At 43.9% G+C, this 16,453-nt stretch overlaps 6 non-coding genes across 6 annotated transcripts; 2 read left to right on the forward strand and 4 right to left on the reverse strand.

The window, feature by feature from the left end:
• Nucleotides 1–1,030: 1,030 nt before the first annotated feature.
• On the reverse strand, nt 1,031–1,116 carry trnay-gua (transfer RNA tyrosine (anticodon GUA)). Its single transcript is given in 2 exon segments — nt 1,031–1,066; nt 1,080–1,116. It is a non-coding gene; the product is annotated as a tRNA-Tyr (tRNA).
• Nucleotides 1,117–1,416: 300 nt separating this feature from the next.
• trnaa-agc (transfer RNA alanine (anticodon AGC)) lies at nt 1,417–1,489 on the reverse strand. Its single transcript has one exon. It is a non-coding gene; the product is annotated as a tRNA-Ala (tRNA).
• A 193-nt stretch (nt 1,490–1,682) lies between these two features.
• Nucleotides 1,683–1,755, forward strand: trnar-acg (transfer RNA arginine (anticodon ACG)). Its single transcript has one exon. It is a non-coding gene; the product is annotated as a tRNA-Arg (tRNA).
• Nucleotides 1,756–9,024: 7,269 nt separating this feature from the next.
• Nucleotides 9,025–9,110, reverse strand: trnay-gua (transfer RNA tyrosine (anticodon GUA)). The gene is given in 2 exon segments: nt 9,025–9,060; nt 9,074–9,110. It is a non-coding gene; the product is annotated as a tRNA-Tyr (tRNA).
• Nucleotides 9,111–9,410: 300 nt separating this feature from the next.
• trnaa-agc (transfer RNA alanine (anticodon AGC)) lies at nt 9,411–9,483 on the reverse strand. Its single transcript has one exon. It is a non-coding gene; the product is annotated as a tRNA-Ala (tRNA).
• Nucleotides 9,484–9,676: 193 nt separating this feature from the next.
• On the forward strand, nt 9,677–9,749 carry trnar-acg (transfer RNA arginine (anticodon ACG)). Its single transcript has one exon. It is a non-coding gene; the product is annotated as a tRNA-Arg (tRNA).
• The last annotated feature ends 6,704 nt before the right edge of the window (nt 9,750–16,453 follow it).

Here is a 16,453-nt window from a genome sequence, read left to right on the forward strand (position 1 = left end):
ATATTATCAATGTGTTATGATTTATGTTAAAACAGCATCATGCCTTTTGGGTATGCATTGTATTATGATGATGATGATGATGATGATTAACAACAGATACTGCTATTATACTACAGCTACAAACCTAGTTACTTTCTTACATAGTTTCTGATATATACAACTTCCTAACCTAACCTAACTTCCTAACCTAAATTATACTGCTACAACTACTACTACAATGACAAACTATCACTGATATTAACACGCATACTACAATAAAAGTAATACATTTAAGGTAGAAATGGCACATGGTGTGGTATACGTGGCACTAGTTCGCAGTGAAGTTCGCCTCCCAGGCAAGAACAATATGAATTTGCTGTGTAGTTACATAATGTCTGTATGAAAGAGTATCCTGTTTGTCTTTGAATTATTTGAACCATTCCTAAAGACCACATCACTGCTTTTCTAATGCCATACTTTCATCTCTGCTATATGGAGAAGAGTCAGTGCCAACATGAATATAATGTAATGTATATTATTTGAGAAACGATGCGAAAATGTGGGTTTAAAATTTTTAATAATATTACCACACCGTTTCTGTAGGACCAGTTACCATTTGTGTCGTTCACACAACGGTGTCACACTGTTGCATTGGCCTCAAACAACGTACAACTTTACTGCAATCGTTGTTATAACACCTTGTGTTAGCTGGCTAAATAGCCTTCTTGTCCTGATATGTATTCCTGTATTGCACAGACGAACATATTTCCAGTAGGACGTCCCCTGCCAAAATACATGTTGAAATGAATGTATAAGTTAACTATCCATCCCAACTATAAAACACAAATGACTAAAAGAATCCTAGGAGATGCGTTCATTCATCTTTCTCTATGGCCACTTTGAAGATTGTACCTGCCATTGTTGACTGGACATTTGTCATGCTGAAAGGCGTTCATTTTCGTTTTATCCTCTTGCTCATCATCATCGGAAACGCTCCGTTTCAGAAGACTGTTATAAAGTCAATCATGAAGGATGTTAATAAAAACGCTTCTCCTTCGAGCCGGATTCGAACCAGCGACCTAAGGATGCCTGACGAGCCTCTACAGTCCTCCGCTCTACCAACTGAGCTATCGAAGGGACGCCCGGCCTGTGACGCGGCTCTGCACTCCACACACTACCGGCAGTGTCCCGCTGCTGCTCACTGGGACCAGATATACAGTGTACACTTATGGCCACTCTGATGAGCGTCTGACATTATCTACTGACAATGGTCACATTTCCACGTCCTTCACTGAGTATGTAGGCTATTCAATGGATAAAATACGGCCACAGTCCACAATGGGATGGAGAAAGACACACAACAAGGTAGCACTTCAGCATTAGCAGGCCTGTACATGTACTCCTAGTGAAACACACCCGAGTGAGGCTAAAAGAGCCTGGAGAATGCGGGCATCGATCCCGCTACCTCTCGCATGCTAAGCGAGCGCTCTACCATCTGAGCTAATTCCCCTGCACTGAGCACAGCACTGCGCACCTAGCGCCACAACACATGTGCACGGACATACACTGCGCATGTGAACAGCACTGTGCTGAAACTGCACATCTATGTCTCAGTTCTAAGCATGACATTTACAACATTCAAGTTTTACAATAAATGATGCTTTCTGCCAATGTGTTGCACACAGGCGAGCAGGCCGTGGCGAGGGCCAGTGGCGCAATGGATAACGCGTCTGACTACGGATCAGAAGACTGTAGGTTCGACTCCTACCTGGCTCGGTCTTTTTCTTGATTGGTTTTCCTGATGCAGCGCTTATTTCTTAGATCAACACTAAACAAATGCCGCTTTCGAACTTATAATTGAATACTTTAGTTTCGTACTTTGCAAGATGAAATCCCCTGGAGCTGGAGGACATCGAGCACGCTGCGTGTCATCATTTCAGCTGAACAGAGAATCTTCTTTCAGGACAATATGCCACCCTTGAGTTGCCTTGCACGACAACATCGATTCATTTTTCATCTCCGTTCAAAACACATTTTCACTTGTCTGTCTCCAGTTAGAACACAAAGTAAACGGATCTGTCAAAGGGCTGCCAGTCCGGCCGAGGTGTGCTCATATTGTTCTGATCCACTAAATCTAAATGCAACAAAAGAGACAAAGACATGTCCAGTGTATCATACTAGCCAAGACAATATCTACAACGTTGCTTTTTGCAGTTGAAGTAGGCACAGTAGAATCACAGACATTTTATTAATTAAATGCAAACGCTACTACAGAGCAAATCACACACATTCAAATTAAAATAATCAACTGTATATATATATAAATATTGTAACACTCCTTAGAAATGACCAGTTGAGGGTAGAGTTAAGGAGGTTTTATATTAATAACTCCTGACTGCAGCTGTGAAGAATAGTGAACATTAACAGGAGCAGCGTACTGTAAGCCCGGCTCACGGCTTTAGGAACAGAGAGCGCATCGCCTTCTGCCTGGGATTTTTATCTCAGACCCAACAATGTAACAACTGGGGTCACTGACACGGAAGGGAACACTCTGACAGAAAGGGGAACCCTATAGCCACTGGATCCCACCGCTGCCACCATTTATGAAAAAGTAGATGGACCCGGCGACCAAGGATGGTGGAATAAGTGGCAAGGAGAGCAGAGTTTGTCACCAATTAAGTTGTCATGTTTATTGATTCAAAGAGTCCACCTCGTCAATCAGGTCTGTGCAATAACTTCTGAGAAGCCCAGGAACAGGAACGTTGCACACAAAACAAAAACAACAAAAACTAAACATAAAAAACTTGCCAGTAAAACTAGGCTTTAAATACACCAAAAAAACAAAAACAGAAAAAGAATACAGCTAACTCATGGCTTACGCCATTGAGACAGTTGAACCGTTACCATAAGCTTGCTTTGCTTATTAAATGCACTGGCTGAGACCAGCCACTACCTTACACAGGCTTCAAAAACTGAACTGACTACAGGTTGAGGTAAGGCCTATTTTATCCCCTTCCTGTAGCTCCTCCCCGGATTGGACCGGTCCACTTTCCTAAAAATACAGGTAAGGCTAAATGTTCTATAACCTTAATTCTTATGCATAAGCTTTTAGTTCCATATTAGTAATTCCAAAAAAACATTTCTGCATGACATGACAAGAAAAAGAAACAAACAAACTATTGTCATACATCTCTGCAGGGAGAAATTGCAATTATACTCGGTGCTCCCTGCTTCTATATGTATGGTCTTGAACACTGTCTGAAAGCAACCACTAGGTGTCACTCCCTAGGAGCGATCACAGCGAAACTCAAACCCGGAAGCAATGAGCTCCGTTGCAACCCTATAGCGTTTACCTTTTCCAAACAGTCCAGAAAAGAAAAAGGCATTGCAAAAAGATAGGGAGCTTAAAAGACTTTCACAAAGCACAAAGCATACATATAAGCACATAGAAAGTGTGTCTTTTCCAGTCTTTCACCAAGATTGAATGTCTGGTGTGTTTACCCATATAACTTTACATGGAAGCTCTGCGGGTGCTATTTGTCCAAGGTAAGGATCTTGAGTGGTTTATATTAAAGTTAAATCGCAATTCTGCGGCAATGTCGTTAACATTAAGTGACAGTGTGGATTTATTGCAACGCCATCAGTGTGCACTTGTTGTCATTCAAAACACTAATGTTCGTGATGAGGTCGGGACAAACGCATCAACACACACCCCCCTCCTTAAGATTTGTCCCAGTCTGAAAGGCGGGACAAAAAGTCGGCAATGACATTGTCCTTCCTGGCACAGTACCTCACTGTGAATTTAAAAGGTTGCATGGACAGGTGCCACCGGGTGATTCGGGTGTTAGTGTTCATCATCTTATGCAACCACTGTAGTGCTCAATGGTCAGACTCCAATGCAAAGTGTTTCCCTAGGAGATAATATTTTGAAGTGTCCAGATCCCACTTAATTGCAAGCCACTCTAGCTCAACAGTGGAGTACTTCATTTCATGAGGGAACAGCTTCCTGCTGATGTAGACCACTGGTTTCCGGTTCTCTCCTTCACCCTGCAGCAGCACCACCCAAAGTCCTTCTCTAGAGGCATCCGTTTGCACAGTAAATGGGAGGTCAAAGTTGGGACTCTGCAGTACCGGCTCTTGGCACATGGCGTCCTTCAGGTAGGCGAAGGATGTTTCACACTCTGTAGTCCATTTCACTTGGTTGGCACTCATCTTTCGTGTCAACTCTAAGGGCAGCTGCCCTAGTTGAAAACTCAGGGATGAAACGGCGGTCCCAAAAACGACCTCACTTGTTTCTTTGTGGTGGGTCTCTGTTTTGCCCTAATGGCCTCCACCTTGTCCAACTGTGGCTTGATAACTCCCCCTCTGATGACATAGCTCAGATACTGGACCTCGGGTTGCACTAACGAGCACTTGCTTGCGTTGACGACCAGTCCTGCTGCATGGATTCTGGTAAACACTTCGCTCAGATGTTGCTGATGTTCCTCCCATGTCTCGCTGAAAATGACCACGTTGTCTATGTAGGCTGCCTGGTTGTTCCTGGAATAGCCCCTCTGGTAGGGCTGTGCGATATGACGATATATATCATATGACGATAGAAAAATGTCTATCGTTTCATATTATGCTATATCGTTTATATTGTGGTGTCGCAATTCGCAATCTTTATGGCAGTATTTTTCGACATTAGGACGTTTTGCGTTCTTCCCGGTTCTTCCACACGTGTCGGATGTGGCAAGAAATGTGCATCAGAAACACAGACAGACATGGAGGAGAGTGAACTGACACACAATAACCAACACAACCAAGAGATTCTTTAATGCACAAGCGCACACGTTGCGCCGCGCTCTCATCGCCGGGCTGAACTCAATCTGCAAGCACCCCCCACCCCCGCTAATTTAGACTGATATAAGCCATGCTTGAAGCTCCTTGGGCGTTTCTCCAGTGAGCACATTTGCAGCCCTGAATCTCTCATGGTATGTCTCAGCATGGATTTCAAATTTGTGTAACACTGCATCTTTGATCTTGTCATATATTTGAGTGTCCTGTAAGTCCATGGCCACATAAGCTGTTCGGGCCTTTCCTGTTAAAAGGGGGACCAGGTGCAATGCCCACTCTGCCCTTGGCCAATTACATGTTAGAGCAATCCTCTCAAAGGTAGTGAGGTCATGCTCAATGTCCTCATCGGCTTTCTATCCAGCCACTAGAGGGTTGAAAAGAGGCTGGAACTGGCACTAGAACCGGACCAGGCATGACAGATGCAGGTCCCCCTTGCTTCTGCCGGTCTTTCCTGTCCTGGTTTACCTCCTCCTGGAGTAACCCGAACTGGTGCTGGAGCGCTCTCCACCGCTGGTCCTGTCATTGTGTCTCCTTTTCCAGACGCTCCTCTCTTGCATGCTGGAGCCACATGAAGTTCTTCTGCAAGTCCACCAACTCTGCAGTGCTCTGGACTGAAGACTGAGCCTCCGCTGCCCTGGGTCCTTCTGCTCCTTGCTCAGACTGCTGCTCTTCATCCTCCACGACTCTCTCATCCCATACACGATTTGGTGGCATTTTCCCCTGTCTTATCACATTCTATAGCCACTGGATCCCACTGTTGCCACCATTTGTGAAAAAGTAGACGGACCCGGCGACCAAGGATGGTGGAATAAGTGGCAAGGAGAGTAGAGTTTGTCACCAATAAAGTTGTCACGTTTATTACTTCAAAGAGTCCACCTCAGCAATCAGGTCTGTGCAATAACTTCTGGATGAAAAGCCCAGGAACAGGAATGTTGCACACAAAAAAAAAACAACAAGAACTAAACATAAAAAACTTACAACAGTACAACTAGACTTTAAATAAACCAAAAAAAACAAAAAAGCTGAAAAAGCATACAGCTAACTCATGGCTTACACCATTGAGACAGTTGAACCGCTACCATAAGCTTGCTTTGTTTATTTAATGCACTGGCTGAGAGCTGTCACTACCTTACACAGGCTTCAAAAACAGAACTGACTACAGGTTGAGGTAAGGCCTATTTTATCCCCTTCCTGTAGCACCTCCCCTGATTGGACCGGTCCACTTTCCTAAAAATACCTTAATTCTTATGCTTTTAGTTCCATATTAGTAATTCCAAAAAAACATTTCTGCATGACATGACAAGAAAAAGAAACAAACAAACTATTGTCATACATCTCTATACGAATGGCTGCATTAAGGAGAAATTGCCATTACACTCGGTGCCCCCTGCTTCTGCATGTATGGTCCTGAACACTGTCTGAAAGCAACCACTAGGTGTCGCTCCTGGGCCCTAGGAGCGAGCACAGCGAAACTCAAACCAGGAAGCAATGAGATCCGCTGCAACCCTATAGCGTTTACCTTTTCCAAACAGTGCAGAAAACAAAAAGGCATTGCAAAAAGACAGCGAGCTAAAAAGACTTTCACAAAGCACAAAGCGCACGTATAAGCACATAGAAAGTGTGTCATTTTCAGGACACTGTATTTTAAAGATAATTTTGTAAAAATCCAAATAACTGTACAGATCTTTATTGTAAAGGGTTTAAACAATGTTTTCCATGCTTGTTCAATGAACCATAAACAATTAATGAACACGCACCTGTGGAACAGTCATTAACAGCTTACAGACGGTAGGCAATTAAGGTCACAGTTATAAAAACTTCAGACACTAAAGAGACCTTTCTACTGACTCTGAAAAACACCAAAAGAAAGATGCCCAGGGTCCCTGCTCATCTGCGTGAATGTGCCTTAGGCATGCTGCAAGGAGGCATGAGGACTGCAGATGTGGCCAGGGCAATAAATTGCAATATCCGTACTGTGAGACGCCTAAGACAGCACTAAGGGAGACAGGGAGGACAGCTAATCGTCCTCGCAGTGGCAGACCACCTGTAACAGCACCTGCACAGGATCAGTACATCCGAATATCACACCAGCGGGACAGCTACAGGATGGCAACAACAACTGCCCGAGTTACACACCAGGAACGCACAATCCCTCCATCAGTGCTCAGACTGTCTGAGAGAGGCTGAGAGAGGCTGGACTGAGGGCTTGTAGGCCTGTTGTAAGGCAGGTCCTTACCAGACATCACCGGCAACAACGTCGCCTACGGGCACAAACCCACCTTCACTGGACGTGATTTCCTGCAAGACAGGAATGTCAGTGTTCTGCCATGGCCAGCGAAGAGCCCGGATCTCAATCCCATTGAGCACGTCTGGGACCTGTTGGATCGGAGGGTGAGGGCTAGGGCCATTCCCCCCAGAAATGTCTGGGAACTTGCAAGTGCCTTGGAGGAAGAGTGGGGTAACATCTCACAGCAAGAACTGGCAAATCGGGTACAGTCCATGAGGAGGAGATGCACTGCAGTACTTAATGCAGCTGGTGGCCACACCAGATGTTACTTTTGATTTTGACCCCCCACCCCTTTGTTCAGGGACACATTATTCCACATGTCTGTGAAACTTGTTCAGTTTATATGTTCATACAAATATTTACACATGTTATGTTTGCTGAAAATAAAAGCAGTTGAAAGTGAGAGGATGTTTATTTTTTGCTGAGTGTATATATATATACATATATAGTGAATTATTGTAAAAATAATATACAACTTAAAACCCATCTGATTGTAAAAATAACATTCAATTGATAAAACCCATCCAATTGTTGCCTGTCCTGATTAACGACCTCAAAACTACTAGCTATCCATTTACCAACATCAACGCAATTCTAAGAAAGAAACACACCCGGACCCGTTCCTCACAGCTGCTAACCGAGATAGCCAGATAACTTTTAGGATAATTTGACAGAAGTGCTGTTGGAGTTGTAGCAGTACAGAAAGATAACCTTTACTATTTGACTCTATGCAGTTATATCATTGTGCCATCTGCTGGGTTTCTGAGGCATGCATTTTTATTCATTTATTGCGGGATGATCATCTCACAGCCTCATATTAGGCCCATGGTGCCCTATGACATTTCTTGTTCATTTTATCACAAGTTGTCTTTTCCTAATTGGCTCTATTTGCATATTATCAATGTGTTATGATTTATGTTAAAACAGCATCATGCCTTTTGGGTATGCATTGTATTATGATGATGATGATGATGATGATTAACAACAGATACTGCTATTATACTACAGCTACAAACCTAGTTACTTTCTTACATAGTTTCTGATATATACAACTTCCTAACCTAACCTAACTTCCTAACCTAAATTATACTGCTACAACTACTACTACAATGACAAACTATCACTGATATTAACACGCATACTACAATAAAAGTAATACATTTAAGGTAGAAATGGCACATGGTGTGGTATACGTGGCACTAGTTCGCAGTGAAGTTCGCCTCCCAGGCAAGAACAATATGAATTTGCTGTGTAGTTACATAATGTCTGTATGAAAGAGTATCCTGTTTGTCTTTGAATTATTTGAACCATTCCTAAAGACCACATCACTGCTTTTCTAATGCCATACTTTCATCTCTGCTATATGGAGAAGAGTCAGTGCCAACATGAATATAATGTAATGTATATTATTTGAGAAACGATGCGAAAATGTGGGTTTAAAATTTTTAATAATATTACCACACCGTTTCTGTAGGACCAGTTACCATTTGTGTCGTTCACACAACGGTGTCACACTGTTGCATTGGCCTCAAACAACGTACAACTTTACTGCAATCGTTGTTATAACACCTTGTGTTAGCTGGCTAAATAGCCTTCTTGTCCTGATATGTATTCCTGTATTGCACAGACGAACATATTTCCAGTAGGACGTCCCCTGCCAAAATACATGTTGAAATGAATGTATAAGTTAACTATCCATCCCAACTATAAAACACAAATGACTAAAAGAATCCTAGGAGATGCGTTCATTCATCTTTCTCTATGGCCACTTTGAAGATTGTACCTGCCATTGTTGACTGGACATTTGTCATGCTGAAAGGCGTTCATTTTCGTTTTATCCTCTTGCTCATCATCATCGGAAACGCTCCGTTTCAGAAGACTGTTATAAAGTCAATCATGAAGGATGTTAATAAAAACGCTTCTCCTTCGAGCCGGATTCGAACCAGCGACCTAAGGATGCCTGACGAGCCTCTACAGTCCTCCGCTCTACCAACTGAGCTATCGAAGGGACGCCCGGCCTGTGACGCGGCTCTGCACTCCACACACTACCGGCAGTGTCCCGCTGCTGCTCACTGGGACCAGATATACAGTGTACACTTATGGCCACTCTGATGAGCGTCTGACATTATCTACTGACAATGGTCACATTTCCACGTCCTTCACTGAGTATGTAGGCTATTCAATGGATAAAATACGGCCACAGTCCACAATGGGATGGAGAAAGACACACAACAAGGTAGCACTTCAGCATTAGCAGGCCTGTACATGTACTCCTAGTGAAACACACCCGAGTGAGGCTAAAAGAGCCTGGAGAATGCGGGCATCGATCCCGCTACCTCTCGCATGCTAAGCGAGCGCTCTACCATCTGAGCTAATTCCCCTGCGCTGAGCACAGCACTGCGCACCTAGCGCCACAACACATGTGCACGGACATACACTGCGCATGTGAACAGCACTGTGCTGAAACTGCACATCTATGTCTCAGTTCTAAGCATGACATTTACAACATTCAAGTTTTACAATAAATGATGCTTTCTGCCAATGTGTTGCACACAGGCGAGCAGGCCGTGGCGAGGGCCAGTGGCGCAATGGATAACGCGTCTGACTACGGATCAGAAGACTGTAGGTTCGACTCCTACCTGGCTCGGTCTTTTTCTTGATTGGTTTTCCTGATGCAGCGCTTATTTCTTAGATCAACACTAAACAAATGCCGCTTTCGAACTTATAATTGAATACTTTAGTTTCGTACTTTGCAAGATGAAATCCCCTGGAGCTGGAGGACATCGAGCACGCTGCGTGTCATCATTTCAGCTGAACAGAGAATCTTCTTTCAGGACAATATGCCACCCTTGAGTTGCCTTGCACGACAACATCGATTCATTTTTCATCTCCGTTCAAAACACATTTTCACTTGTCTGTCTCCAGTTAGAACACAAAGTAAACGGATCTGTCAAAGGGCTGCCAGTCCGGCCGAGGTGTGCTCATATTGTTCTGATCCACTAAATCTAAATGCAACAAAAGAGACAAAGACATGTCCAGTGTATCATACTAGCCAAGACAATATCTACAACGTTGCTTTTTGCAGTTGAAGTAGGCACAGTAGAATCACAGACATTTTATTAATTAAATGCAAACGCTACTACAGAGCAAATCACACACATTCAAATTAAAATAATCAACTGTATATATATATAAATATTGTAACACTCCTTAGAAATGACCAATTGAGGGTAGAGTTAAGGAGGTTTTATATTAATAACTCCTGACTGCAGCTGTGAAGAATAGTGAACATTAACAGGAGCAGCGTACTGTAAGCCCGACTCACGGCTTTAGGAACAGAGAGCGCATCGCCTTCTGCCTGGGCTTTTTATCTCAGACCCAACAATGTAACAACTGGGGTCACTGACACGGAAGGGAACACTCTGACAGAAAGGGGAACTCTATAGCCACTGGATCCCACCGCTGCCACCATTTATGAAAAAGTAGATGGACCCGGCGACCAAGGATGGTGGAATAAGTGGCAAGGAGAGCAGAGTTTGTCACCAATTAAGTTGTCACGTTTATTGATTCAAAGAGTCCACCTCGTCAATCAGGTCTGTGCAATAACTTCTGAGAAGCCCAGGAACAGGAACGTTGCACACAAAACAAAAACAACAAAAACTAAACATAAAAAACTTGCCAGTAAAACTAGGCTTTAAATACACGAAAAAAACAAAAACAGAAAAAGAATACAGCTAACGCATGGCTTACGCCATTGAGACAGTTGAACCGCTACCATAAGCTTGCTTTGCTTATTAAATGCACTGGCTGAGACCAGCCACTACCTTACACAGGCTTCAAAAACTGAACTGACTACAGGTTGAGGTAAGGCCTATTTTATCCCCTTCCTGTAGCTCCTCCCCGGATTGGACCGGTCCACTTTCCTAAAAATACAGGTAAGGCTAAATGTTCTATAACCTTAATTCTTATGCATAAGCTTTTAGTTCCATATTAGTAATTCCAAAAAACATTTCTGCATGACATGACAAGAAAAAGAAACAAACAAACTATTGTCATACATCTCTGCAAGGAGAAATTGCAATTATACTCGGTGCCCCCTGCTTCTATATGTATGGTCTTGAACACTGTCTGAAAGCAACCACTAGGTGTCACTCCCTAGGAGTGATCACAGCGAAACTCAAACCCGGAAGCAATGAGCTCCGTTGCAACCCTATAGCGTTTACCTTTTCCAAACAGTCCAGAAAAGAAAAAGGCATTGCAAAAAGATAGGGAGCTTAAAAGACTTTCACAAAGCACAAAGCATACATATAAGCACATAGAAAGTGTGTCTTTTCCAGTCTTTCACCAAGATTGAATGTCTGGTGTGTTTACCCATATAACTTTACATGGAAGCTCTGCGGGTGCTATTTGTCCAAGGTAAGGATCTTGAGTGGTTTATATTAAAGTTAAATCGCAATTCTGCGGCAATGTCGTTAACATTAAGTGACAGTGTGGGTTTATTGCAACGCCATCAGTGTGCACTTGTTGTCATTCAAAACACTAATGTTCGTGATGAGGTCGGGACAAACGCATCAACACACACCCCCCTCCTTAAGATTTGTCCCAGTCTGAAAGGCGGGACAAAAAGTCGGCAATGACATTGTCCTTCCTGGCACAGTACCTCACTGTGAATTTAAAAGGTTGCATGGACAGGTGCCACCGGGTGATTCGGGTGTTAGTGTTCATCATCTTATGCAACCACTGTAGTGCTCAATGGTCAGACTCCAATGCAAAGTGTTTCCCTAGGAGATCATATTTTGAAGTGTCCAGATCCCACTTAATTGCAAGCCACTCTAGCTCAACAGTGGAGTACTTCATTTCATGAGGGAACAGCTTCCTGCTGATGTAGACCACTGGTTTCCGGTTCTCTCCTTCACCCTGCAGCAGCACCACCCAAAGTCCTTCTCCAGAGGCATCCGTTTGCACAGTAAATGGGAGGTCAAAGTTGGGACTCTGCAGTACCGGCTCTTGGCACATGGCGTCCTTCAGGTAGGCGAAGGATGTTTCACACTCTGTAGTCCATTTCACTTGGTTGGCACTCGTCTTTCTTGTCAACTCTAAGGGCAGCTGCCCTAGTTGAAAACTCAGGGATGAAACGGCGGTCCCAAAAACGACCTCACTTGTTTCTTTGTGGTGGGTCTCTGTTTTGCCCTAATGGCCTCCACCTTGTCCAACTGTGGCTTGATAACTCCCCCTCTGATGACATAGCTCAGATACTGGACCTCGGGTTGCACTAACGAGCACTTGCTTGCGTTGACGACCAGTCCTGCTGCATGGATTCTGGTAAACACTTCGCTCAGATGTTGCTGATGTTCCTCCCATGTCTCGCTGAAAATGACCACGTTGTCTATGTAGGCTGCCTGGTTGTTCCTGGATTAGCCTCTCTGGTAGGGCTGTGCGATATGACGATATATATCGTATGACGATAGAAAAATGTCTATCGTTTCATATTATGCTATATCGTTTATATTGTGGTGTCGCAATTCGCAATCTTTATGGCAGTATTTTTCGACATTAGGACGTTTTGCGTTCTTCCCGGTTCTTCCACACGTGTCGGATGTGGCAAGAAATGTGCATCAGAAACACAGACAGACATGGAGGAGAGTGAACTGACACACAATAACCAACACAACCAAGAGATTCTTTAATGCGCAAGCGCACACGTTGCGCCGCGCTCTCGTCGCCGGGCTGAACTCAATCTGCAAGCACCCCCCACCCCCGCTAATTTAGACTGATATAATTTGTATAAAAATAATAATAACATTTGTTTGCATTTTAATATATTGGAAAACAATGCAAACACATGCAGAAAGTATCATTTTCTTTTTATTAAGATGGTGAAGTGGTTCAACAGTTGCATTATTACTATTACTATTATTATAACTATTTTGTATTAACAATCTGCTGTACTTGTAAGTATAATCGAGACGCGACAGTCAGAGGAGAAATGTCTCTGTCTAGCAGATGTTAATGCGCCACTATAAACCCGGCTGTGCTAAATCTACCTGAATCTATACCTTTTACAGCGCATGTGTTACGTGATTACTATTACTTGTGTTATTGTTGTTATGTGACAGTGAATCATACTGTGTATATGTATAATTGTGCTCTGAGGAAGTCGAAACGCGTAAGCATTATGATGTTCACGTTTTCTCTAAAAAATCATTTTTGAGACATCGGTGCATATGGACTGTTTTTAGACGGGAGCTGCTGTACCATCCTAATATAATACGGATAATTGTTCTATATAAAATCCCTGGGATAAGGCACCCCGCATTTAAAAACAAGACATATTGAGATATATATCGTGTATCGCCCAAACTTCTAAAAATATTGAGATATTATTTTTAAGTCATATCGCCCAGACCTACCCTCTGGTATGAGTTGTTTCAGAGTGCTTTGCTGCTGTACAGTCAAATGTTCCACGCAGGGCCATGTTGATGCTCCCTCTGCGGTGGGAAAGTACTGCTCCTAGAACTCCTCTTCCTCCTGCACCTGACGAGCAAACAGCTGTATAGAGCCGGACCCCCTTCTCGGAATCCATTCTTTCAGCAGATTAACGTGGTAGACCTGCCTTTTCTTTCTCCTGTCTGGCAGCAGGAGTTCGAAATTCACTGGCTCCTTTCTACTCATGATCTCGTAGGGGCCCTGCCATTTAGCAAGTAGGCTTCTGTCCGAAGTGGGCAGCAACAGCAGCACCTGCAGTCCTGGCATGAATGCACGTCTACGGGAGGATGCGTCGTACCAAGTTTTCTGCTGGTGTTGGGAATTGGTCACGTTGTCCCGAACCAACTTGGTTAGTTCGTCCAACTTCTGCCTCATCCGGTTGACGTAGGAAAGAATGTTCATTTTTGGTTCTCTCTGCTCCCCCTCCCAGGCTTCTGTCAGCACCGCAAGGGGACCTCGCATGGGACGACCATACAAGAGCTCGAAAGGCGAGAATCCAGTTGAAGCTTGGGGGACCTCTCGGTATGCAAACAGCAGGTATGGGAGCCACTGGTCCCAGTTGGATTCTGTTTCAGAGACAAACTTTCGCAGCATGTTCTTTAAAGTTTGATTGAAACATTCAGCCAGACCATCAGTCTGCAGGTGATTTGTGTGGTTTTAATTCCCTTAATCCCTAAGAGTTGGTAGACCTGCTTCATTAATTTTGAAGTAAAATTTCTTACCTGGTCTATTATGATCTCCTTTGGTACACCTACCCTGGAAAATAGCTGGAGCAGAATGTTGGCAACCTGTCTAGACTTTACCTTTTTGAATGGAAATGCCTCTGGATACCTGGTTGCATAATCACAGACAACCAATATGTAGCGATTCCCTGTAATACTGCGTTCCAAGGGCCCAACCACATCCATGGCAATCCTGTCAAATGGCACATCCACAATAGGTAAACTAATAAGGGGAGCACTGTCCCCACACTTTACTGCACCAGTTTTCTGACATTCTTTGTCACACTCTGGACAGGATTTATAAAATTGAGCTACCTCATTATACCAGCCTGGCCAAAAGAATTGCATGGAGATTCTGTCCCTCGTCTTTGCATGATCCAAGTGACCCGCCCAAGGTATGGTATGCCCTAATCTCATGACCTCCTCTCTCAGATCTTTGGGTACCACCAACAGTTCCCCCAGCTCATCCTTGTGAAACAGTTTCCCTTTTCTGATTATGAACCTCTCAGCCTTCTCACTGTCCTAATCCCTCTCAGCCATCTCAAAACATTACTTCAAACTCACATCCTCCCTCAGCAAAGAGGCTATATCCCCAGGCAACATGTCCATGACATCATGCACCTCTGGGTTCTGAACTGTCTCCACCAGCTTAGTGCCTTCAAACTTCTCTTTTTGACACTGACTTCTCATCTTTCGCCCCTGCTTTTCGTCTGCAGATAAAGACAACACATCCCACATCTTCTGCGCATCTGCAAGGTCTTTCATAGCCTGTGCTCTTGTCACAACCAGTACTTCCGCTTCTGTCATCTTGCCCTCCTGCAGCAATTCAGCTAAAATGGGCACATCTTGTCCTAAAATAACCAGATAGGGGGCTTCATTTAGTACGCCAGCAGACAAGACATAAGCTTGATCTGCCACTTCCATTTTAATATCCACCACTGGGTAAGCCCTTTCATCACCATGAATGCACCTAACATTTACTTTTTTATCCCCGCTCAACCAACATGGATCAACACAGTCAGCTCTAACTAGGGTCTGAGAGCTACCAGTATCAATAAGGTCTTCATACACTTTCCCTGTGATTTTAACAGCCACTGTTCTCTCCCTCACCGTTACCTCAGTCTTCCTGTTCTCCCTAGCCCTAGGCACAAAGCACAAGGGACACTTAGGTTTAATATGACTGATCTGGCCACATCCATAGCAAACTACCTGGTCTGCTTCCCTGCTAGACTTCTCAGACTTAAAGCTAGGGTATGCAATCCTGAGAAGCCAGCAGTTAGCAAGCTTGTATTGAAAGCATAGAGCCCACCCTCGCTTCAGAGGCGTCTCCTAAGCCACGCCCCCTCTATCACACATGCGCACAGAGCACTCAGCGCCAGGAGGAGCGATGTGTGGGTGGAATCGATTGCAACAGTTTCAGATTACCACATTCATAGGTTAGACATTACAATAATAATGAACGTAAACATCTTATTTACGGTTATTATGTTTTAAAAAATAATAGCTGCGGCTCGCCTTCCATTCTCGCGCTCACTCTGCACAGTGTCAAGGTTCCCATGCTGATGACGTGTGATTGTCTGCGCGAACAAGTTGTGTGGCGGTATGCAAATATAGATTGACAGACAGGAAGGACATCCTATCATTACATTCGGACCGAATGCAATTATTGGTCGATCCTTTTTTAGTCCTGTTCCTTCCACAAAAGATATACATTTAGACCACTTAAATTATTGATTGCTATCAGGATGTGAAGAGACTTTCAACCAGTATAACAAAAAATGTTTCTGGAAAAGATTGCATACCCTACCTTTAAATGACTGACTAGGGTGTCTAAAAGGAGGTTTTCCTGGGTGCTTAAAACCACGACTATAATCTCCCACAGACTTACCAGACCCTGGGACATTTGACCATGGCTGAAGATCCCTCTCGGACCGATTCCCAGTGTAACTCCGTTGGGCTGCAATGTAGGCCTCAGCCAACTCCGCTGCTTCCTTAGACGTTGTTGATTGATGCTCCGTAATCCAAACCCGCATGTCAGGACTCAGTGTCTGCATGAACTGCTCCAGGATAATGGTTTCTCCAATGTCCTCCTTTGACTGAACCTTAGGGTTCGTCCATTTCTCATACAAGTCTTTAAGCCATG

The sequence above is a fragment of the Amia ocellicauda genome, chromosome 2, assembly GCF_036373705.1.
Source record: "Amia ocellicauda isolate fAmiCal2 chromosome 2, fAmiCal2.hap1, whole genome shotgun sequence".
NCBI classification, from domain to species: Eukaryota; Metazoa; Chordata; class Actinopteri; order Amiiformes; family Amiidae; genus Amia; species Amia ocellicauda.